The 26,125-nt window shown below is 51.9% G+C and overlaps 1 protein-coding gene across 2 annotated transcripts in view; it reads right to left on the reverse strand.

The window, feature by feature from the left end:
* Window positions 1-26,125, reverse strand: part of RGS3 (regulator of G protein signaling 3) — a 945,383-nt gene that overhangs the window by 677,144 nt on the left and 242,114 nt on the right. The window lies entirely within an intron of this gene.

Below are 26,125 nucleotides of genomic sequence, written 5' to 3' on the forward strand. Positions count from 1 at the left end.
CCCCCCACCCACCTTGTCCCAAACCAGACCCCTCCACTCCCATCCCCCCTTCGCCCCTTGCCCCCCACCCATATACCTCATAGAACTCTGAAGTATCTGTCGCGGCATGGGCAACCTTGGGCCCAAAACAGAGCGCCCAAGGCCAACCATACCAATGGATCCCAACTACCCCTGCAAACAATAGGAAGCCCCCCCTCCCTAGACAACTCCCACTTACGTAGGAGGCAAGTAGCCCCTATATAGGAGCACCCCGAACCCCTCCCCACAACCCCACACAATGGTATACGAACAAACTAGCCGTGGCAGTATACGCAGCAGTCAATCATCAATACAGTACAATACAGCGGTACAGCTCCTCTCAGACGGAGCTCACGGCATCTGTAGTAAGGCATATGTCCCCTCAGTCTCTCAGCGGCCCTTTCCAGAATGATCGGAGTCAGTAGGCGCAGCAGTGGGAGACCCACTTCGAGAAGCAGAGCGTTTCCGAGATCTAGACCTTCTATTCCTTTTGGTTCGGGCAGTCTGGTCCCCCCGGTCCTGCGACGGGTCCCTCGAGTGTCCCGGGTTCAAACCAGGTTGAGCATGTGGCCTGACTCTCACCGTTTCATCAGTACATTTGAAAACGTCCTCCGGTGTATCAAAAAAGTGAGTACGTGATTGAAAGACCACCTGTAGGCGAGCTGGGTAGAACAAGGAGTATTGAATCTTTAGGCCACGAAGTTTCGCCTTGGCGGCAATAAAGGAGTGCCGCTGTTGTTGTACAAGCCTGGTGTAGTCAGGGAAGATCATGATCTTCTGGTTTTCAAAGAGAAGGGAGTCTTTGGCCCTTGCTTCCCGCAATATAGTGTCCCTGTCGTGAAAGTTCAGGATTCTAGCAATCACCGGTCTGGGCCTCTCTCCCGCTGACGGCTTCTGTGTCAGGGCCCTATGGGCACGTTCGATCACGAAACAGCGGGACAGGACATCCGGGGGGAGCCAACTCTCCAACCACTGGGATAAGAACTGTTCCATATTGCCCTTCTCACAGCCCTCCGGAAAACCCACAAAGCGAAGGTTGTTTCTGCGCGCGCGCCCTTCGGCATCTTCCACACGAAGCGCCAGGCCCCTTTGAATGTTTTCCATCGCCGCCATCTTCCGCTTCAGGGTCCCAACATCGTCCTCCACCACCGAGATCCAAGATTCGGTCTCTGTGAGTCGTGCTACTGCGTTGCGCAGGTCTTGGCGCAATAGGGTCAAGTCCGCCCCAACCGCACCAATCTTGGCATCCAGCATGTCCCTGGACTGGGTAATTGCCGCCATGAGCGCTGCGTTGTCCGGTCCCGACCCTTGGCCACCGGACGCTCCGGGACCCCCACTCGGTCCGGTAAACTTGTCGATGGGTCCCTGCTTGGCAGGCCCACCCCCCCCTCTGGTCATGGCAGGCTCACTTCGGGGCCCCTGCTCTCGGAACAGTCGCGGGTCTTCTCAGCGGGGTATCCCGCATCTCCAGTAACAGCCAAAGAAATTGTTCAGGATGGTCTTCCCCGCCTCTGTCCCACACCTCTCGCAGACCGCTTCAGTCCGCCACCGGGGGGGGGGGCACATGCAAGGTTCCTCAGGGCAAGCCCCTGCGTAATCAGGGTCGCTGCTCCCTATGGGCTCCACCGCCCCAGGGTGTACGGGTCCACAACACAGTCTTCCACTACAGCTCAGGGACGCCGTAGGCCTGCACGCAGCTCCGGTCGTGGACCGAAGAGTACGGCGTGGTACCAGTCTAGCTACACCTCCCGGTGCATGTGGCTCCAATCCTGACCGTCCACTGCCAGTCACTCGCCGCAGGCTGTCGGGGGCCCCCCACACCTCTAGCTATCACCCCACGGCGGTCTGCCGGGTCACTCTCAGCGGGCTCCAGCCCCTCCGCCTCTTAGCCAGTCACTTGGGGCCCCAGAGACACGCCGTGTGCTCACCTCGCCACAGCCGCCAGTATCCGCTTGCACAGCAGATTGCAGGCACCACCTCCGGGGAGATCCAACACAGGGGGGGGCCCGCCGGCCAGGAGATCAGGCAAGTTCAACAGCTCCCGGGCCGGAGAGCGAGCAGGGTCTCACCCCGGGGGGCCCGCAGCACCATCAGTCCCGCTACTGCTCGGCCCAGGCCTCCCTCGCGCTTCACCTCCGGCAACCGGGGATCCCCAAAATCGAGGCCCCGGCCTCCGGGTCTCAGTGTAGGCCGCAGTCCTCCACCAGTGCTCCCGTAGTGGCTGCACACACGCCTCTATTGTGGGGCACGGCCGCACCTTCTCTCACCGCTGCGCAGCCGGTCTAGACCCCAGAGCGCGGGCCCCACCGCCGCATCAGCCAGCCGACTCCAGGAGCTCCCGGCCGGGGATCGCCAAAATCGAGGCCCCGGCTGTCCACGTTGTAGGTAGGCCCCGGGGTGCTGCCGCCGCTATCTCCGCCACCGAAGATCACCCATGCTTGTGTTTTAGTTTTTAATTAGCAGAGGCGGCTGGTGGCCATTTGTATTAAGAGGACATAAAGTGAGATTGTAATGTATGATTAGAATCATCAAGTAGAATGACCTTCAGATTAGTGTATTGGATCTTAGGCGACCGATGGACAAAGCTGGGGTGGGGCGGGAGGGGATACTGTATGTTGAATGGTTTGTTGTCCATTCCTTGGATATTAACAACGTCACTTCCGTTGATCAGGGCTCAGAGTGCAACTTGGAGAGGTCAAAGTTCTAGTATCAACCTAACAGCCCATTCGAGTGCTTAAATGTACGTGGCATGACTATTCATAGTTACTATCTTTCATATTTATTATTAAAACGTCAACAAACGTTGCTGGGAAAAAGAATAACAACCATGATTGTGTGAAAGATGTAACGATTACCTTAGTGCTAATGTTCTAATTACAAGTGCAAAATAAATGTGTTCAATATATTAAAAAAATCATCTACCAAATGCATGCTGGGAAGAAATCGTAATGTGTCTGGTTGGCTCTAAACAGAAGACCGACATTATTTCAGAGGCACCCATAAAACAACACCGGCTGTTTGTGCGTTACAGAGAGTAGATCCAACAGACAACTGTTTTGCAGAAAAAACACATTTATCTCAGCTAAAGTACTAAAACATTATTTATTTTGAAAACTAGATTTAAAAGAATCACGGCTCCGCACCAGAAACCAATGACTAAATCAAGCACTTTTGTTTTGGGACTTTAGGAATAAAAATGCTATGATTCTCAATAGAAACGAGCATGGTCCGTGGTTTTCAGATCCTGTCAAAAGACTTCAGCTTTCGGAAAGAGATCTAACATAATTGTCACTTTTTCCGTCCAATGAACACCATCTTAAGGAATAAACATAGCACATAACTCAACCTTGCTTTACCTATGGGGGTTGTAGGTATGATAGCAGTAATGATGCTTCAAATTATTGTGAGCTATTTTGCACTTATAATGCTCTACCCGTTTATAGAGCAATGTGTTAAAAAAAAGCTTGGATGATGTTATCAACAATGTTATTTGAGATGTCTTCTGTGATGTCATTTTAAATGTCATAAGTGATGTCACTGATAATGTCATGTGTGATGTAATATTGGAGGTCATAAGCAGTGCATGCCAGAGCGCAAGTTATAGTTAGCTATGCTAACTATAACTGGTGAATTTCTTGCTTTTTAGTTCAAAAGTTAATGTTGTCATTGACATATTCACCTAATTTACTTTAACCTTTGATTTTTTTCAGTGAATTTCGAAGGCTTTTTTTTAAACGTAAAGTAATATTTAATTACCATGCAGCCAACCCCACGCTGCACACGACCTTCGACCATGTACGAGGGGGAGGGTTGGCCTCAAAGCCTGGTGTGTGGCCAGGCCCTGTGACCAACTACCCGTAAAGGCAGCCAACCCTACACTGCGCAGGGTTTTCGGTTGTGCACGACTGGGGGGATTGGCACCTGGGTCCGACAGGACGGGCTCTGCCTCCTACCCCTCTTCGGCCCCCTCTTTGTGCCTGGTTATGTTCTGGAGCCCTCCTCCCAGAGGAGTTATTGGCCCAGAGAAAAACATTCCTCAGGGCCACTTCATTAAATAAGAAGGAGGTGGACTTGCGACCCCTTCCTCCCCGAGCCTCTTTAGGCCGTGGGCACCCCATCCCTCAGAGCCATACATATATCCAAAAAAGGTGAGGGGGACCCGCCTCGAGTCTCTCTAGGGGCCTTGGGATCCCGACCCCCAGGGCAATGTATTTTATTTTATGGGGAGGTTGCAGCGTGGCCCCTCTTCTTGAGCTGTTATCAGTCCCCAGGATCCCATCCCCCAGTGCCTACTACATTTCTAAAAGGTGAGTGTCCAACCAGGACACTCATCATACTCTCATTGGGGGCAGCGGAGGGAGCTTCCTGCAGCCCCAGCCCGCTCCACACATGCACCAGGAGCCGGCATAGCTCGCACCTGGAGGGAGCAGCTACTAATGCTGCTCCCTCTGGGTGGTAGAAATACTTTGATACATTTACCTGCCCACTTCAGTGCAGGCAGGGAAACAGATCAACACTTCACTTCCGGCAGGCGGAACATTTTTAAAGCTCCTGCTCGCTGGGACTAGACTTGGTGTTCGCTACTGCTTGGTGGAAAATTTAATGCTCCCGCCAAGCGAGGGAAAACAGAGGTTTCCCCATCCACGCCGGTGCGGGCAGTGAAACGGCTAAGTTCCGGGGATGGGCTCTCTAGGACAGAGCAACTGAGCCAGCCTGGGGGGATGCGGTCCCCAGGGCCATTAATGACTCAGGGTGGGGAGCCGCGCTCCAGTTTATTACATTTTGGGCCAGGCGAGGGCACCCCGGGGCCTTTCAATGCTCATGCATGGGGGCATGCCTATTCTCCCCATTTTGTTGAATTTCAGCCCGGCGGTGGACTCCTGGGGCCTTTTGAGGCCTTTTGTTAAATGTGGCCCTCCTCATCATATAAAGTAATTTCGGTTGCAGCATTTTTACCAATTGTTTTACTTTTTTGGGAGTCAGAGTATCTCTACCCTGCCCCCTTATGATCAATATCTTTTCTATTTTTAATTTCTTGACAGGGGACTAAGTCCCAGAGTCCTGTAATTGCTACCATTAAAATGTTTCTCATGTTGCTGGCAGCCAATCAGAGCTCTCTCCTGCGGGAGTCTGACTCCTACAGGAGCAAGATGGCCCAAGCGAAATAAAGCTCCCTAGGCCAATCTGAACCGTCCATTTTTAAACTGGCGCTCCTGCGAGAGTCTTCTATTTTACCCCTAATATTCTCAAAAACTACTGAAAGGATTTACACAAACCACAACAAGCACCATCTGTGGACCAAGATCTAGCCTCTTGCCAAATCTGGCGTTACTCCAGCAGTTTTCTGTAGCCCTGCCTAAAGAAGTCTATGGAAAATGTATTGGAATTTTGTGTTTTGGGACCCTCCCTTTTTTTCTCTGCCTCTGCTTGACGTATCACCCCCAAAACTTTCCATGTACACCTTTTAGTAAAGCATCATGAAGATTCATCAAACAGGGCAAAAGTTATTAGCAGCACACAAAAACGTTTTTCCTATGGAACAGCGGAACTAACTATACCTACCTATACACACATACATTCACAGAAAAAAAACAAAGGTTAAAGGGGCGTTATAGTTCGGCTCACATTTCTCTCTTACAAAACCATTGAAATTCAGCAGTTATAGTCACCCGAGCTAACTATAGCTTACGATCCCGCAATGCACTGCTTAGGACCTCATATTACATCACTCATGACATGGCCAGTGACATCACTGATGACATCTCAAATGACATCACTGATGACATCCACAGAACCACTCACATACCCTCTCATACTCGTATATCCTCCCATAAACCCACTCACATACCCACACAACCACTCACATACTCACTGACATACACATATAACCACTCACACACCCACTCACTCACCCTTACAGCCACTAACATACCCAATCACCCAAACAGAATCTCACACAACCACACACTCACCCATACAGCCACTCACATTGCCACTCACTCACACACCCAGACATCCACAGAACCACTTAAATACCCATTCAAACAAGCATGCAACCACTCCCACACCCACTTACTCATCCTTACAGCCACTCTCACCCACTAACTTACAAATATATACACAGTTAAAACAGCTACTCACTCACCCATACTTCCACTTTCACACCAATGCCTTCACTCACACAGCCAGACAGTTACCCATACAGCCACTCACACACCTATGCAGCCTGTCACACAACAACTCACTCACCCAGACAGATACTCACAGACCCACTAACATCCATACAGCCACTCAGACACCCACTATCTCACTGATTCCGACAGTCACACAGCCACTAAGATGACATATATTAGAAATACTATCACTCATTAGCAGTACAAAAATAATTGTAATTTCATTTATGCAGAGGATTAGTATCTATCTTTAGGTCTCACAAACACGAAACATTACATCACTGGATGATGTCATCAGTGATGTCATTTGAGATGTAATCAGTGATGTCATCAGTGATGTCACTGACCAAGTCATGAGTGATGAGTCATGTGAGGTAATAAGCAGTACATTGCGGAGGCGTAAGTTATTATCAGCTCAGGTAGCTGTAACTGCTGAATTTCACTGGTTTTGTAAGAGTGAAATCTGAGCCTAACTAAAGCATCCCTGTAATCTTTGATTTTTTCAGTGAAATTCTAAGATTTTAAATTCGAATATCTAACTATAACGTCCCTGTAACCTTTGTTTTTTTCCAGTGGTTTTCGGAGTTTTTTAAATGTCATTTCCTAACTATAACTTCCCAGTAGCCTGGGTGTGTGAATGTGTGGTGGGTGTGTCTGTGTGTGTGACTGGCTGTGTGGGTCTGTGAGTGGGTGCATGAGTGAGTCTGTGACTGGGTGTGTGAGCCTGTGAGTGCCCGAATGAATCGGTGTGAAAGTGTCTGAGTGGGCCTGTGAATCAGTGCATGAGTCTGTGAGTGGGTCTATGAGTGGGTGCAGGAATGTCAGAATGGGTCTGTGAGTGGGTGCATGAGTGAGAGGGTGCATGTGTGTGTGTGTGTGGTTGTGTGTGTGTGTGTGTGTGTGTGTGTGTGTCTGGATGCATGAGTGTGAGTGCATGAGTGTCTGAGTGCATCTGGGAGTGGGTGTATGAGTCTCTGTGTGGGTCTGTGAGTGGGTGCGTGAGGCTTCGAGTGGGTGTGAGAGTCTGAGTGGGTGAGTGCCTGAGTCTGTGAGTGTCTATGAGAGGGTGCGTACATCTCTGATTGGGTGTGTGAATGACTGTATGAGTCTGAGGGGGTCTGTGAGTGTGTGTGTGACTGGGTGCAACAGTGTGAATGGGTGTCTGAGTGCATACATTAGTGTGTGTGAGTATCTTAATGTACTTCTTTTATGTTTGCGGCAATATTTGCAAATATGTTGCAACATTGCACAAGGGGGTGCACTGATCAGCGCAACAAATTTGTGAATATCGTATGTATAGGGAAAAAACTGTTATTCAATGTCTTTTTCACTTAAGGGGGTCCTCTCAAAGACCCCTTTATCACACTCATGGGGTCAGGGTACCTCTACCCTGACCCCTTAGATGATTTTCAAAATGTATTCCCCCCCCCCCCCCCGGGACCGTGTCCAGTTATATAAAATGGCGGCATCAACTTTCTACACAGGTTACGGCCAGCCAATCACAGCATTACTGTTGCTGCACGCATTCGCAAATCGTCGCAAAATATTTGCGAAGTCTTTGCGACCATAGATATACAAATTTGGGTTTTCTTTAAAATCTCGAAAACTACTGAACGGATTTACACCAAATCATAAAAAGCATGCTTTCTTGACCAAGATCTAGCTTTCTGACAAATTTAGTGTAATTCCGTTCATGGGTTCAGCTGTAGTCATGTCTAAAACCTGGGAAACATACTTTTTTTGCCCCCACCCACCCCCTCCACACTTTTTTTCAGCCCTCGCTTGACGGATCACTCTGAAACTTTCCATGCACAACTTGGCCCAGATTGACACTTTTTATGGTAAATTTTGTGAAGATTCGCCAAACGGCACCAAAGACATACACAAGTAAAAAAAAAATGTCTCTATGGATATCAGATCCTAATTTTAACGATCTACTGGCAACCACCCTTCAGCAAATTTTTTTATCAATTGGCTTGAATTTTGCTTGTTACTATCATAGCCCATAGCATAAGGTAGTGGGTATTTTACTGGGACATAAATATAGTCCCACTCAAAAAACCTGCTTCCAAATAATACAGTAAAAGGCACTTAACCAGCGATTGCTTATAAATATATATATATATATATATATATATATATACACACACACATACACACACACTAGGTTGTCTTTATGAGTGTAAAATAGTAATCAAGATATTTATTGAAAATGATTCTGATTTAAGTGCTACAGACACATTCAAGTAATCTAATTTCATCTAAAAAGAAAAAAAATATAAAGCTTTTACTTTACCACGTTTTTCTTCCTTCTTTCCATTTATTTATAAAGTTGTGTATAGCACGAACATGACCTCGAAAGGTATCAGAGCGTTTCACATCATGGAAGGGAAGAACAAAGTATGAGGGGAGATTCCGAGGGGGTTACAGAGAATCACAAAATTGAATGATAACAATGTGGCCGGATGAGAACAAACAATGCTTAAGAGGGTGTGCTTAACATACAACTCTGCGCTTTACAGTTTTTAGGCCAAAAGGAGCGAGGTATGGATCTTTGAGAAAGCAGATTATCTATGCTCATTTAAGGCAAGAACTTGTACATTAGGATAATTTTTACTTCATGTTTGAAGGCAGCAGAGTGGGGGATTCTGCGGACTTCCGGTGGGAGGGAGTTCCAGATCTTCGGTGCCGAATCAGAGAAGGCTCTGAGCCTCATTCTCTATTTGCGAAAAGTCTGAGGTTTCAATAGGAGAGAATTCACACTTCTTAATGATCTACCACCTCCTGATAGTTCAAGCTTTTGAGCCAGGTGGCCGGGGGGTTTTAAATGGATGGCTTTGTGTGTCAAACAAGCAATCTTTTGTTGTACTCTTGCTTCGTAAGGTAACCAATTTAGAGATTTTAGAGCTAGAGATATGTGTGCATTCCTTTTAGTCCCCGTAATCAGTCTAGCATAGGCATTCAAACTGGCCCTGAGTGGGCCCAAGGTGTATTTGGGGAGGCCACAGAGCGTAGCGCTACCATAGTCTAGGCTCGGCAGGACAAGCGATTGAACCACCTGTTTCAGGTCCATTTGCGGGAGGAATGGTTTTAGATTTCTAAGAATCTTCATTTGGTGGTTAGCACCCTTGCACATCTTGCAGATATGATTCTTCATATTCAATTGCGAATCCAGGGTGACTGCAAGAGATGTGGCTGAGTCAATGATACGAGAGGAGCAGTTGAAGGCACTGAGGAGTTTTATCCAGTGGTTATCTTGGGGGTATGATTAGGAGGAGATACGAGAAGGAATTCAGTTTTGGCAGTGTTGAGTAGGCGGTGGTTCTCATTTAACCAGTTTTGTGTATTCGTCAAGATGGAGTTGAGTGAGGTGAAGTCTTCAGAGGGGGTGATTCAGATAAAGTTGTGTCGTCCGCATACATATGAAAAAGAATGCACATGGAGGTTCGAGCATTTGCTAGCAGTTCAAAGAAAATGTTAAAGAGTATGGAAGAGAGGGCAGACCCTTAACGGACCCCCATGGAGACTGCAGAAGGCTGGGATAGGGATTGATTCACCTTGATTCTTTGGGATCTATTGTGAAGGAAGGACGAGAACTATTGCAATACCGGCCCGGAAAAGCACATTCTGTGTTCCAAAATGTCCAAGAGGTTATCGTGACTAACCGTGTCGAATGCTGAGGAGAGGTCAAGGAGGATTAAGAGGCAAGATTTGTTTTGGTCTAACATTTTAAAAATATCATCCATAATGTGAGTGAGTGCTGATTCCATGCTGTGAACGCTTCTAAAACAAGATTGATGTTGATCCAAGAGTTTGAACTTCTCAATTTGCGTGCAGAGTTGCGATTGCATGCATTTTTCAAGGAGCTGAGCCAGAGTGGGGATGTTGGAGATGGAACCAAAGTTGTTGAGATCAGATCTATCAGCATTAGGTTTTTTAAGAATGGGTGATACCTGAGCTGCTTTTAGACAATCTGGGATCTTGCCTTGTGATAGAGAGGCATTGACAATTTTTGTCCAAAGGGAAATTAAGGCATCCTTCATTTCTTTGAAAAAAACAGACAGTGGCACCGGATCGCTGTAGGTATTAGAAAGATTGATACAGAGAAGGGTTTTGTAGATTTCATTTTCACTGAGGGGAGTGAAAGAGCCCCAATCGGCCTTATTCTTGGTGCTAGTACTAAGAGGCTTTAACCTCTCAGAGAGGGCAGGTTGAGAAGCAAACTCATAAGATGGAAGAAGGCCCTTCTTAGATTCTAGGTCGATGATGATGAGTTTAGATTTTTCCGTAAAGAAAGCAGCCAGGTCGTCGCATGAAAGAGTCTCATTTCCTGAGAAAAGGTGATTGGGTGCTTTCGCTGATTGTTGTTTCACTATTTCGAAAAGTTTCTTAGGGCAATTTGAGGCTTGAGTAAGTTGGATCTGAAGTAGTCCGCCTTAGTAGTCTTTTTTTTTTTAAACTATTTTTATTAACAGTGCTCATTCTAGTTGACATGTCTGTCCAATGGTCACATTGCATCAGACAAACAGGCAGTGTACAGCGTAAAGAATAGTCACAATTAACCCATTATCCCAGGCCTCCCCCCATTACCCTGTATCTTCTCCAAGGCCCCCAGATCTTCTTCCATTTTTTGGGGCACCCCCTACTTTTGTAAATGGTCTCCTCTGCCCTCTGACACCAATTAAGGTCCCGCTCCCATTGGTCGCACTGTGGAAGAGCCGTCGCCCCTCAGGCCCTGACAATATTCCTTTTTGCCACTCCCGCCACCATGGCCAACCAGAGTTCCCCATATCTGGTCCAATCAGTGGGCCCCTTCATCATTAAAAGTAACCATTTGGGCTCCCTCTGAACCGGAGAGCGCACCACCTCCGCCATTATATCTGTGACCTTGGTCCAAAAGGGGACGATATCCGGGCACTCCCATAGTATGTGGTAGAAGGACCCTTCCCCCTCATAGCCCTGTGCGCACAAAGTAGACTGGCACCCACCCCAGGTGTACAGTAGGGTACGGGGTAGTAAACCCGGTGCAGAATTTTGAGCTGCACCAGCCGGAACCGGATCGCGATTTCCCATGGACTCTGCAGGGCATCCTGCCAGTCGTCATCCTCCAAGGTCCCCAAGTCCCGCTTTCAATCGCCCTCAGTGACACAAGGATCAGGCATGTTGTTTATTAACTTTCAATAGATCGTGGACGTGGGCTTGTCAAGGATGGGATCAAGAAGTAATCGATCCTCCATGGGGAAATATTCCGGGACCGAGGTGCCCCCTCGGATACAGGAACGTAAAGCATGTTTGAGGCGTAAGTAATAATAGCGCTGCGAGTCCTATAGATCATATTCCTGCTGCAGGTACTCAAATGAACGGGGGGCGTCCCCTTTCCACACATCTCCCAAGGCACAAGTTACTACTTGTCTAACGATATATCTGTAAGAGACATTAGTTAGTGATAGATTCCTTACCTTAGACTATCCCCAGGCGTCAGACTGGTTCTTCAAATTTTTTGCCTAGCAGTACCCATGCGCGTCGGTAGGCATCGTCCGCGTCAGTCGTCCGCACCGTGATGACATCGTCGGAGTACTTAGACGCCGCCTCCGCGTGCTTTTCCGCACCAGAAACGCAGAGCCATGATCAAAACCAACACTGGTGCCATGAAACTAGGGCCCTGAAAGGGGATGACCTTAACCCTAGATATCGGTTCGCAGAACGGGGAGGATGGGTGGGTCGGTAAGGAATCTATCACTAACTAATGTCTCTTACAGATATATCGTTACACAAGTAGTAACTTGTGCATCTGAAAGAGACACGTTAGTGATAGATTCCTTACCTTAGAATAGATACCCCAGCAATACCAACCCCGGTGGTGGGTGTGCGAACCAATAATCACACCAGAAAGTCCTGGAGGACGGAACGGCCAAAGAAGCCATCCCTCCGGACTTGGCTGTCCAGGCAGTAGTATCTTGCAAACGAGTGCAGCGAGGCCCACGTAGCTGCCTGACAAATGTCCTGCAAGGGGACTCCTTGGCCCAGGGCAGTAGTAGTTGCCGTGGCCCGAGTGGAATGGGCCCTCAGCCCAACAGGAGGTTCCTTTTTAGCCAAAGAATAGCATGCCTGTATGCACAACACGATCCACCGAGAGATGGTCAGTTTGTGCACCGCCCGTCCCTTCTTAGCGCCCACGTAACCAACAAAGAGTTGGTCATCCACCAGGAACTGGCGTGTGCGATCCAGATAGTATGAGAGCGCACGTTTTGGGTCCAGACAGTGGAGCCTCTCTTCCTCTTTCGAGGGATGCAGAGGCGGAAAGAAGGTGGGCAAGGTGATGGACTGCCCTATGTGGAAGGCTGTGACTATCTTGGGCAGGAAAGAGGGTCTTGTCCGCAACACAACCTTGTCCGGGTGGACAGAAAGGAAAGGAGGCTTGGAAGAAAGAGCCTGGAGCTCACTCACTCTCCTGGCAGAGGTGATGGCAACCAGGAAAGCAGTCTTAAGGGTAAGAAGACGGAGAGGACAGTTATGGAGCGGCTCAAAGGGAGCGCACATCAGATAAGTAAGTACAAGGTTCGAGTCCCACTGAGGCATCACGAATGGAACAGGAGGGAACATGTGTGTGATGCCCTTCAAAAACCTATTTACAATTGGGGACTTGAACAAAGATGGCTGATCAGGTAGCCGTAAGAAGGCGGAAAGGGCAGAAAGGTAGCCCTTGATAGTGCCCAGAGCAGAGCCCTGCTGGGCAAGAGAAAGAAGGAAGAGGAGAACCTCAGAAAGGGGGGCAGAGAGTGGATCCACAGCCTTTGCTGTGCACCATGCCACAAATCTGTTCCACCTGCAGGCGTATACCGACTTTGTGGAGGGACGCCTGGCTGCCAGAATGACATTACAGACTTCAGGAGGCAAGTCAAATGGCCTCAACTGTCGCCGCTCTGGACAGGTTCGGGTGGAGGACCGTCCCCTGCTGCTGCGACAGAAGGTCCTCCCGAAGAGGCAGACGAATCGGGGGATCGACAGACATGCTGAGTAGCTCTGGATACCAATATCTTCGTGCCCAGTCCGGAGCCACAAGGATAACCTGGGCCCGGTCGCGTCTGATCTTCTTCAGCACTCTGGGCAGAAGTGGTATAGGCGGAAAGGCGTACAATAGACCGCAACTCCACTCGCGACGAAAAGCGTCTCCGAGCAAGTGCCGCCTTTGAAATTCCAACGCGCAGAACTGATAACATTGCGCATTCTCTTCTGTGGCGAATAGATCTAACCAAGGCTCTCCCCACTGCTGAAAGAGGCCTTGCGCCACATCCGAGTTCAGACGCCATTCGTTAACCATCATGCACCGACGGCGGAGTTCTTCCGCCCTGGCGTTCAGAGAACCTGCCAGGTGTTGAACCACCAGGGTCACGCCCTGATGTTCCAGCCACTGCCAGAGGCGCAGAGCCTCCTGGCAATGGGTCCACGACCCCACCCCGCCCTGTTTGTTGCAGTACCACATGGCGGTGGTGTTGTCCGTGAACACCTGCACTACACTCCCCCAGACAGAGGGGAGGAATGCCTTCAGTGCAAGTCGGATCGCCCGCAGCTCCAGAAGGTTGATGTGGAGCTGGGACTCCGCCTGAGACCAGAGGCCTCTGATCTCCGCCTCTCCCATGTGGCCCCTCAGCCCTGGAGGGACGCGTCCTTCGCAACTACGTGCTCCGGTTGGGGTAGGGATCTGCCGCTGACCCAATCGCGGTCCGTGAGCCACCACTGCAACTGTCTTGCAGTGCCCTCCGAGATCAAGACATGGTCGGACAGGTTGCCCCGATGCTGGGCCCACTGAAACTTCAGGTCCCACTGCAGAGCCCGCATCCGCCACCGGGCGTGATGCACCAGAAGGATGCAGGAGGCCATCAACCCCAGAAGCCGCAGCGTCAACCTGACCGAGACTCGGGATAAAGGCTGAAAGATCGGAATCAGAGCCTGAATATCCTGAACCCGCTGTTCGGGAGGATAAACCCGAAACTGCGCCGAATCTAGAACCGATCCGATGAAGAGGAGCTTCTGAGAGAGACACAGGTGTGACTTCGGCACATTGATGGAGAACCCCAGCAGGTGCAGGAGGTTGGCCGTAGTCTGGAGGTGGCTGACGACTGTCTGGGGCGAGCCCGCCTTCAACAACCAGTCGTCGAGGTAGGGGAAGACTGACACCCCTAACCTGCGCAGATGAGCTGCGACCACCGCCATCACTTTCGTGAACACCCGTGGGGCGCTGGTAAGGTCGAAGGGGAGCACGGTAAAATGAAAGTGCTCGTGGCCTACCGTGAACCGCAAGTAACGCCGGTGGGCCCGCAGGATGGGGATGTGAAAATAAGCATCCTACAAGTCCAACGCTACCATCCAGTCTCCAGGGTCTAGGGCAGCTAAGACCTGAGCCAATGTCAGCATCTTGAACTTCTCCTTCCGGAGGAAGCCGTTGACGTTCCGTAGGTCCAAGATAGGGCGTAGGCCCCCTTTGCCCTTCTTGGGTACCAGAAAGTAGTGGGAGTAACAACCACACCCTACTTCTGGCCCAGGAACGCCCTCGATGGCCCCCTTGGCCAAGAGGGCCGTAACTTCCTCTTGTAGAAGTCTCAAGTGATCCCCGACACGCGGTGGCACTGCGGTGGCATGGCTGGAGGGGACGCCTCGAAGGGGAGGGAGTAGCCCCTTCGGACGATTTGCAGCACCCACCTGTCCGAAGTGACAGTGCGCCAGTGGTGGTGGTGATGGCGAACCCTGCCCCCCACTGGTGTCACATGGGCATGAAAGCACGGACTAGGAGGGTTTTGAGGCGGATGCTGCAGGGGTAGGTGAGGACTGGCCTCGCCGTTGTCCCCGACCGCCGCCACTGCGATTTCCACGTCCGCCACCGCGCTGGATGGTAGTCTGCGGCCCGTGGCTGGCAGAACGTGTGGGGGTGCCCATTCCTTGGCCACGAAAGGAGCGAAAGGCAGCCGCTTGCGGGCGCGGGGCCGAGAGGCCCAAGGACTTGGCCGTAGCCCTGGAGTCCTTAAAACGCTCAAGCGCATGGTCTGCCTTGTCGCCAAAGAGGCGACGGCCATCGAACGGCATGTCCATAAGTGTGTTTTGGACATCAGCCGAGAAGTTGGCAGATCTCAACCAGGCATGGCAACAAATCGCCACCGTCGTTGCCATCGCTCTGTCCAGTGAGTCAGTAGTGTCCAGCCCACACCGGATGGAATAACGCGCCGCATCTCGACCCTCCACAAGGGCTTGGCCGAGTTCAGCCCGGACCTCCACCAGGCATTCTAGCAGCACGGCCGCGACCGTATCCCACAGAGAGTGGGTGTAGCGGCCCAAGAGGCATGCGGTATTGACTGACCGCAATCCTAAACTTAGGGAGGAGAATACTCTCTTTCCGTATTGCTCGTACCTCTTGGATTCCCGGTCGGGGGGAGCTGACGGGAAAGCGGTCTGGGAATTAGAGGCCTGGATGACCAGGCTCTCGGGAGTGGGGTGGGTAGACAGAAAGCAAGGGTCGCCCGGAGCCGGGCGGTGGCGCCTGGCCACGTTCCTATCCACAGGCTGACCTGTGGCGGGCTTGGACCAAGTGCCCGGAAGAATGTCTGATAGGGCCTCATTAAATGGCAGCAGAGGCTCGGCCGAGCTTGCCTGCGGTTTAAGGACCTCAGTGAGGAGGTTAGTCCTCACGGCCGCGACGGGGAGCCCAAGGCCTTGGCCGCCCTCATCAGCACCACGCTATAGGCAGCCCCCTCCTAGGTATCCACGCTAGGAGGGAAGACAAAACCAGTGTCGGGCGAAGTGTCCAGGCCACTGGCATCCCCAAGCTCTCCTGTCCAGTCCTGAGGCGGAAAGCTGGGAGATTTTGTTAAAACTGTTGTGCCTTTTAATACTTTTAAACCTACATTTGTGTGATACTGTGTCTTTTAAAAAACAAGTAAGGATCCTACCGACTACTCGCCCAGTGTACTCCACGGCTGCCGCCATTCGAGGGGAATCACTGCGGCCACGCCCATCACTCTTAGGCCACGCCCCCTCCATCCAGAATTTAGGCGCGCTGATCTGCTAGCGCGAACAGAGTACTGCTCAGCTCCTGAGGCGGAAAGCCGGGAGATTTTGTTAAAACTTTTGTGCCTTTTAATACTTTTAAACCTACATTTGTGTGATACTGTGTCTTTTAAAAAACAAGTAAGGATCCTACCGACTACTCGCCCAGTGTACTCCACGGCTGCCGCCATTCGAGGGGAATCACTGCGGCCACGCCCATCACTCTTAGGCCACGCCCCCGCCATCCAGTATTTAGGCGCGCTGATCTGCTAGCGCGAACAGAGTACTGCTCAGCTCCTGAGGCGGAAAGCCGGGAGATTTTGTTAAAACTGTTGTGCCTTTTAATACTTTTAAACCTACATTTGTGTGATACTGTGTCTTTTAAAAAACAAGTAAGGATCCTACCGACTACTCGCCCAGTGTACTCCGCGGCTGCCGCCATTCGAGGGGAATCACTGCGGCCACGCCCATCACTCTTAGGCCACGCCCCCTCACATTATAAAAATGTACATCCTCCGGAAGCGCAGCGGACGAGCGCAGCGGGCGCGCCTAAGGCAAGCCCGTCTGCGCCCGTCCGCAACCAGACCGCGCACAGCGCCAGCCATACTGCTGGTAAAACGCCCTACACAAAAAAGATAGTCGTGACCAGTGCGGAACTATTGGCACTGAACACGGCCAAACCCTGTCAGGCGACTAGACTCGACCTGGCTCAGTCGGACCTACCATCCCTTTGTCGGTGCTGCGGCGACTTACTGGCCAACGTTCCGCCTCAATCAAATTCACGTGTAAAAACATCTAGCCGCCCGACAGCCAATAACCCCCCTCCCATTTTGTTCAGGTCAGCACTATTGAACTGTAGATCTCTCCCTAAGCATGCTGACGACATTAGCCTACTAATAACGGACTCTAAGTGGGATGCCTTGTTTCTTACAGAAACATGGCTAAACATAGATAACATGACCTCAATTCCTCTGGCAACACCACCAGGTTATAAATTAAGCTTCTCAAACAGAGAGGAAGACAGAAGAGGTGGTGGAGTGGCAATTATTTTCAAGGACAAATTTACTCAAACGTCCTCTGCACCCACCACTATCCCTGGTATTGAGGGGTTACATTTCTGCTTTCAAATTAACCCCCAGCTATCCTTAGCTGGCCTGGTTATTTATAGACCCCCGGACTGTCCCTCGACACGCACCGGTGAAATTCTGGATTTGATAACCCTAAGTTCTCTAGCTCACCCACACTTTATTGTAGTGGGTGACTTCAATGTCCATGCCGATAGCCATGTCTGCCCACAGACCACTCAACTTATTACAACGCTGCAAGCCGCCAATCTAACCCAAATTACCTTAGGACCGACGCACCGGGCTGGCCATATGCTGGACCTAATTTTCTCCAACATACAGGACTCTACAACCCTTCCATCATCACCATTAGTATGGACGGATCACTTTTTAATCCCTTTTTCGATCCCCCTCCCATCTCATTCTCAGAAAGCAGGCAAACGCTCCTACATGCGCAGAAAATGGGATAAAATTTCTGCGGATACCCTTTGCCCAGCTCTGGCAGTTGCCCCCCCTCCACTGACTTTAGATGTAAACACTGATGCAATGATGCTGAATCACTGGATAGGCAGCACAGTGGAATCCATTGCTCCTGCCATAATTGCTACATCTCGAAGAGAATCCCCCACCGCCCCCTGGTTCTCTACAGAGCTGATGGAAATAAAAAGCAAGTGCAAAAAGCTGGAGCGCCTTTGGAGGGCAAACTATTGTGAAGCAGCTAAAATCTGCTACAAAAAAGCCCTTCGAGGTCTACATCAAGCCATAAAAAAAGCTAAAAGATCTTTCTATGCGACTTCTATTCATCAAGCGGAACAATCTAGTAAAGAAGTATTCAAGATTGTTCAATCCTTCTTCAAACCAAGGGCCATCGAGACTGAGATCGCCCCATCAGAGAGACTCTGTGAGGACATCTCGGATTTTTTTGACAACAAAATTGCTCAGGTCTATGAGACCTTCTCTAGCCCTGCGCCCACAGCAATGGCAGACACAGAAAGAAAAGCCTCACCCCCCCTCCCCTAACCCAATTCCATCTTATCTCTCGTGAAGAGGCTGTGAGTGAATTAAATAAATGCAAATCTGGAGCCCCCGACGATCCTTGCCCACAAAAACTCTGGAAAACTATGTCGGATGTGATTGTAGCACCACTCCTTCATATATGGAACACTTCCATTGTAACTGGCACGTTTCCTGACTGCTGGAAACATGCTACACTCCTCCCTCTAAAAAAAAAAGCCGAGCGGTGCCTCCGATGACTTGAGCAACCTCCGTCCCATCTCCCTGCTAGCTGCCCCAGGAAAAATGCTCGAAAAACTGATTCAGCGTCAACTGAACAGTTTTATCGAGAAAAATGGAACCCTTTATGAAACGCAATCAGGTTTCAGGACTGGCTTTAGCACCGAGACGGCCCTTATTGAGGTTGCTGAGTCGATTAGATGGTCTTTAGACTCAGGGGCATCAGCTATGCTGGTGCTCCTGGATCTATCGGCCGCATTTGATACGGTGGATCACGAAAGATTAATGGCAAGGATGAAGGACACAGGCCTGGAGGACAAGGCACTTAATTGGCTCCAATCCTATTTAACAGATCACTCTCAGAAAGTTGCATTGGGCGCCTTCTCCTCCAAACCAAAACGTCTGTGGTGTGGCGTCCCCCAGGGGTCGGCACTCAGCCCGCTACTTTTTAATGGTTATCCTGCCCCACTTTTTACCTTGATCGCCAAATGGGGGGTCAAGGCAATTTCATATGCTGACGATACACAACTAGTCTTCCCCTATGTTGAAGTATCAGAGGCAGCATTTAGTAAAATAAGGGGCTGCCTTCAAGATGTGGCCAAGTGGATGAATACCAATAAACTTAAGTTGAATGCATCCAAAACGGAGGTATTATTTTTTGGGAAAAATACGCATCCTCCACCAGACCTATGGTGGCCCTCCGAAATGGGTCCTCCCCCAGTTCCTGGAACCAATGCGAAGAATCTGGGAGTAAGATGGGATGTGATTCTCTCTTTCTCACTGCACGTGCAGCAGGTTACCACCGGTTGTCTTCACAAACTCAGGAACCTTCGTAAATTTCTGTCTCTTCTACCTGCTGAGTGCCGCAAAATGGTAGTACATGCGACAGTCACATCCAGACTGGACTACTCTAACGGCCTCTACCTTGGCCTGCCCAAATATTTGGTGCAGCGCCTACAGATCGTGCAGAATGCGGCTGCGAGATTAATAAAACCAATCCCTTTCAGACATCATATCTCTCCGCATCTGCGCGAACTGCACTGGCTTCCAATAGCAAGCAGAGTTAAATTCAAAGTTCTGACCTTGGCGTTTAGAGCATTGAAAGGTACCTGCCCTACCTATTTAAAACTCAGACTCCCCCGCTACCAACAGGAGAGACATCTACGCTCTAATTCACGGCTTCAGCTAACCATTCCACGAGTTAGGAAGGCCAGACTCGGGGGCAGATCCTTCTCCGTTGGTACGGCGAAACTCTGGAACGCCCTGCCTCTGTCCATTCAATCTTCCTCGACAGAAGCAAGTTTTAAGAAGCTCCTAAAGACCTGGCTTTTTATGCAAAAATCTTAACCATTTCACCAATGCTTCCTGTTCAGCTGTACTCTCTCAGCGCCGGGACACCTCCTTGTGAGGTAGCTGTTCGCGCTATACAAGCATCAGTATTATTATTATTATTATTATTATAGAATACGGACACTCGCGTGCCAGAAGGTCCACAGACCCCCTTCCAGTCCCCCTCGTCCCCCATCGCCTGGTACTCTGGCTCAAAGGATGGGGCCGGGTCATAGAAATAGAAATCTCCAATCGGCGTCGAATGCGGCGCCGAGCTGCGCCGCTCCGACGCCGGACCCGAATCGAGGGCAGGACCAGGGCCGGCGTCGTCCTGGGACGGCGCCGGGGGCGACACCCTTGGGGCCGGGGCCGGCGAGGACGACAGGTGGCGACCCGGATCCGGAACCGGATCCAGTGGGGCCCTGCGGCGTCGGGACCAAAGTCGCCGACGGCGCCGGGGCACCCGACGGCGCCTGGGCCGAAGCACCCTGCCCGCGTGGGGACCCAGTCAGGACCGCTTGGCCCGAAGGCGCCGCGGAACCCGACGGAGGAGCGCGCGACCTAATGGCCATCAGGAAGTCATCAATCTCCCCCGGCGTCGCGTTCTGCCCAGGGACCGGCGGGTATGGAGCAGGCCGCGACACCTGCGGCTCCAGCGGAGCCGCGTGGGCAGTGTCGCCCGAACCTCCGGCCGCTACGCGTGAGCGTCGGGGGGAGTCAGAAGAGCGATGACGTCTCTTCGACTTCTTGTGCTTACATGAGGAGCCCGAAGACCGTGGACGACTCCCGGAGCCATGGTGGCTCCGACCCCGCGACCGGTCCCTCGACCTCCTCACGGACTGGGACATCGAGCGGCGCAGGGCCGACTGCCGGAGCTCGAGTCGCTTGCGGGACCACTCCCGCCTAGCCTTAGACGTCAGGGCTCGACATTCGGAGCAGGCCTTGTGGTCGAGGCCTAGGCAATGAAGACACCGGCGATGGGGGTCGGTAACCGACATCAGTCAGCCGCAGTCGGCGCAGGGTTTGAACCCGGGCATCCCTACCGGCACCATCGGAGTCGTACAGACTTCGAAGCAGATCAAAAATGATCAAAGAAAAAGTTTAGTCAAAAATAGACTAAGGGTACCACTTTTTCCGGATCAGCGCTTGCTGACGCGAAAAAAAGAAGAACTGATGTCAGCACGTGGAGGCGGCGTCTAACTCCGACGACGTCATCATGGCGCCCACGACGCCGACGACGGACGCGCCTACCGACACGCATGGGTACTGCTACGCAAAAAAATTCCGGATCCAGTCTGACACCTGAGGATATACTAAGGTAAGGAATCTATCACTAACGTTTCAGATTAGTCAATACCAATGAGTTGCACAACCCCTAAAGCCCTCCAATCGAGCTACCTCACTCAGCTGCGCCCCAATCCACAAGGGGGTCCTATCCGTCAGGGATCCCGTCCACCCCAGGAATCTATTCCCCTCCCTCCAGCAGTGGACTACCACTCCAGTATGTGAGGGCCAATCTGCACGTGTCCTTTTGGTGTATAACAAAGACTCGCAATTCCCGCCCGGCATCACAAACCGATCCACTCTATAGGCCGGATCTGACCTGTCTGCATACACCCAGTCATTAACCACCTGCAGCTGGGACGCCCAGTAATATAACTGCACGTCCGGCAGGGCCAGCCCACCGTCGTACACCACCCTAGTTAGTTTGCGCAAAGCAATCAGAGGGGTGCCCCCATCCCAAAGAAGCGTCCACATCGCCGGGGACATTGGCATGAAGAACCCCGGTGGGATCGGATACGGCGTGTTCTGCAAGATATATAAGAGGCGGGGCAACGCCAACATTTTAAACATCGCGGCACGACCCATCAGGGACAGAGGCAGCGTGCGCCAGTGACTTACATCAGTGAGAAGGCGCGTCAACTGAGGCTCAAGGTTCTTAGCAAGAAACTCTGCTTTGTCTCTGGTGATGAACAAACCCAGGTACCTGACGCCATCTCTCGCTACCACCGCAGGGCACCTGGACGGTATCTGCGGAGGAGGGCCCGAGAGGGGAAAGATAACCGATTTTGCCCAATTGATTCTATAGCCCGAATAGCTCCGAAAGAGCTCGAATAGGTGGAGTGCCTGCGCCATCGACTGGTAGGGCCTAGCCATATATAGCACAATGTCGTCAGCGTAAAGGCTGATGCGCTCCTCCCATTCATCGTTAAGAGCTGGGCCCCAGAACGAGCAGTCCCTGCCAACGGCTCCAGCGCCAAGGCGAACAAGAGAGGGGACAGGGCGCATCCCTGCCTCGTGCCCGCCGGAGCTGGAAGGCTCTGGATACCGTTCCATTAACCCGTACACGAGCTAATGGCTGTTCATACACGAGGCGCACCCAACTGCAGAAAATCGGACCGAAGCCCAGTCTCCGCAGAACCATGCAGAGATACGGCCACTCAATACTGTTGAACGCCATGGATGCTTCCAGTGCCATCAATGCCGTCTGCATGTCCCCCACGCCCTCCGTCATATACAGTACTCCATATAAACGTCGCAAATTATGTCTGGTATTTCTTCACGGCATGAACCCTGACTGATCTACATGAATCAGGTCCGGCAGTAGCGGGAGCAACCTGTCCGCCAGAGCCTTTGCTAACACCTTCGCCTCTGCATTTACAAGTGAGATCGGCCAATAGGAAGAGCAACAATCAACCGGTTTGCCATCCTTGTGGATAACCACGATCGTGGCCTCTCTCTGATCGGGCGGTAGCATCCCCACCTAGCGCGCCTCTAGGTACATCCGCAAAAGGGGCCCTGTGACAATGTTCGACTGGCTCTTGAAGATCTCAATCGGGAGCCCGTTGGGGCCCTGCGCCTTCCCGGACTGCATGGAGTTGGGCGCAGCCCCTATCTCCTCACCAGACAAAGCTGTCTCCAGGGCATCACTCTGAGACAGAGTGGGAAGTGCAAAGTCACGTAGAAATTCCTCACAGTCCTGCTCCGTCCTGGCACATACCGGGGTATAAACCTCTTCAAAGTACGTTGCGAACGCCTCCGCAATATCTGTACTGGTGGTCACGAGGGAACCCGACCTATCCCGCACCGCCGCCACCCAGGAGCGCTCTCTATCTCTACGTTCCAACCAAGCTAGGAGCTTTAGGGCTTTATCTCAAACATCATAAATACGGTGTTGCATGGCCAGGGAAAACGCCCTCGCCCGCTGCTAGGGTCCTGAGCTCTTTCTGCTTAAGTGCCAGAGCATGATGACTGTCTAGCGAGGACACAGCATCCTCCCGCTGTTCTAGCTCTGTGATCTCATCCTCCAGCCCCCTAATCCGTAAGGATTCCTCCTTCTTTTCGGCTCCAATCAGGGCCTGTGCCTGCCCCCTCAAAACTGTCTTGTACACCTCCCAAAGTACAATATGTGATGCTACTGACCCCTGGTTTTCCTCAAAATAGAGCTTGGAGCCCTCCCTAAGTTTGTCACTTATCTTATCATCCCGCAGATGCCACGGGTCTATCCGAGGGAACACTGCCCTGTTAACAACTGGCCCCCTCAAAATCGCACCCACCAGAGAGTGGTCGGAGAGACCCCTCGCCATGATTTGGGGGTCCGAAAAGTCCCCCAATTGACCAGTACGTGTCAGCAGGTGATCCAGTCTAGAAAAGGACCCGTGCCTGGCTGAGTAGAACGTGTATTGTCTCGAGGAGGGATGATGTGCCCGCCACAAGTCGCTCAGGCCAAAAGACTCCAGGAATCCCTGCAAACCCCGCTCCCCCGGTATCCCTGCCCCCCACCCGATCTATCGAGGTCCGCTGCAAGACCCACGTTCATGTCGCCACCCACCAGGAGCGTCCCCAGGGGAAGATTTGTCAAAAAGGAGCCCAGTCGTGCGTAAGTCACTGAGTGTAGGCCCGGTGGAACATAACAGGAACAGAAAACAACCGTCCGTCCCTCCCACCCGCTCACCACCGCCACCATGCATCCCGAGTAATCTGTCCACGTCCCAGTGAGCACAATAGTAAAGGTCTTACGCATTAGAATGCCCATTCCCCTGGAGCAAGATGTGAAGCCGGAATGAGCAGCCATTTTGTACCCAAAGCGGTCCAATGCCTAGCATCTGTTACCCCGCAAGTGTCTCCTGCAGGAGAACCACATCCGGGGAATTTCGCTTCAGATGCTGCAGCACTTAAGTCCTTTTAATCTTGTTGCCCAGGCCATTGATGTTCCACATCCAAATCCTAACCTGTGTCTGGGAGCCCATCCTGCATTCGTGTCTCACCAGCTCTACGACTGAAACCTGCTATCCTGTGGTGAACCGCCCGCCACCGCTCCCTCCAAAGAACTGACCAAGTAATGCGCATAACAAATCCGTCCATAAGAAACAAACCCCCTCCCCGCCCACCCGCACAAACCCAACACCCCATCTCTCCAATGTCCCCCTCCCTGCCTGGTGAGCCTCCAACCACCCACCAATAAAACATGCAGAGTGCCTGTCGCCCCAATACCACAACAAGAACCATACCAGAGGAAAAGTGGGATCGCTGACCTAAGGAAGATGCATATGTATTATAACAGAGCACACACCCTCTTGTGCAGTTCGACCCCCGGTGTCCCACCCACGACATCATACCCCCAACACCCGGCACAACAAACAGTCCTGACCCAAGTTCGTGAGCAGCCACAGTCAATATCTCTCACCAGGGTCACAGAGCGAAACAGTCCTTGACCCTCTCGTCTCCCGGGATCCAGGCCACCGGTCGCTCACCTCTTCTGCCCGAAGTCACAGATCAAACAGGGCCACATATGTAACTTAGCAAACCCCTACCATACCAGAGTCACTCCGCCTGCTGCAGTTCATCGTCCCTGGGAGTTCCCCCTGCATCTGGGCTCGCCCCCCGGCCACCTCGTTCCACCTGCGTTTCCTGTCGCTTCCCCCGCCGGCCCATAGTATGCCATCCTTCCATCCTATTGGCGGCATCCGCTGGCGTGTCGAAGAAGAAGGCCTTGTCTCCATCTAGAACCTTGAGCCGAGCAGGGAACAGCATCATGTATTTCACCCCCTTATCTCGAAGCGCCCTCTTTATACCATCAAAAGAGCGCCGCTGGCGCTGTACCTGTAGCGTGAAGCCGGAAAAAAAACAGATGATTGCATTGTCCCTGGTGGGGATCCCCTTGGACTCATGCCGTCTGCAATATGGTGTCCCTATCCCTATAATTTAGGATGTGGGTAATGATCGTGCGTGGGGGTGCTCCTGGCTTTGGCTTACCACCCAAGGCTCTGTGCGCCCGCTCATCAGAAAAGAAGTTCGAGAGGCGCCTCGGCTTCAAGTGATTTAAAATGAGGTCTTCCACAAAGAAGTCCTTCGAGCTCCCTTCTATTCCCTCCGGTACGCCCACTATGCAAATGTTATTTCACCTAGCACGGGCTTCCTGGTCCTCCAGGCGGGCATACACTTCGGCTTGGTTCTTGGTGAGCACGGCCACCTGTTCCTCCAATCGCTTTGTCTTCGCCTGTAGCCCGCCTATGCAGTTTCCGCCGCCGTGACTTTTTCAGACATTTTGCGGATGTCCGCCCGCAGGAGGTTCACCTTCTCTGTCACTGAATTCGGCTCCATGGTGCCCCGAAAGTCATTAATGGCCCTCATTATGTCCTTCAGAGACGGGTCCGGGTCCCCGTCATCCTGGTCTCCGTCATGGCCGCCACTTGGCGCACCCTGATCTCGAGTCATCGCCACTGTGTACTTCTCTATCTGATTGGATTGGCCTGGTATTCTATTCCGACCCATTCTGGGCCCGGCTACCCGGAGGCACCAAGACCCCAACCGTCCAGGAAGCCCCTCCTGAGGCAGCAGACTAACTCCGTCACCACCCGCACCAGGTGGAATGCGCGAGCCTCCAATTCACTGGCCCCTTACCCCCACGGGATCGCTGCAGGCAGCACTCCAGCCCAACAAGTTCCCCCGCCCCACAGTGGCACTTCAACCAGGCCAGGCGAAGCCGTGCCCGATGCTCAAGCGGGGGGTCGTCAATAGGGTACAGGCCCCAGGTTCCAAGGCACCACCTCTGCATCCAAAGGGCTGTGGACCAGCTGAAAAGGTCCCAGCCAAAGCATCGGAAAGGCCCCCTGCCGCTGCTAGGCGTCCACTCAGTCCCAGGCCTCCAGCTGACACTTCGCCACACCCGCCTCCCAAGCGGACCACCTTCACAGGCCGATGCTCACTACTCCATGTGGGGTCCCCAGCGCGGACACCCCTACTCACCGCAACACTCCTTAGTAGGGC

Source organism: Lissotriton helveticus, chromosome 5_1, assembly GCF_964261635.1.
Source record: "Lissotriton helveticus chromosome 5_1, aLisHel1.1, whole genome shotgun sequence".
NCBI lineage: Eukaryota > Metazoa > Chordata > Amphibia > Caudata > Salamandridae > Lissotriton > Lissotriton helveticus.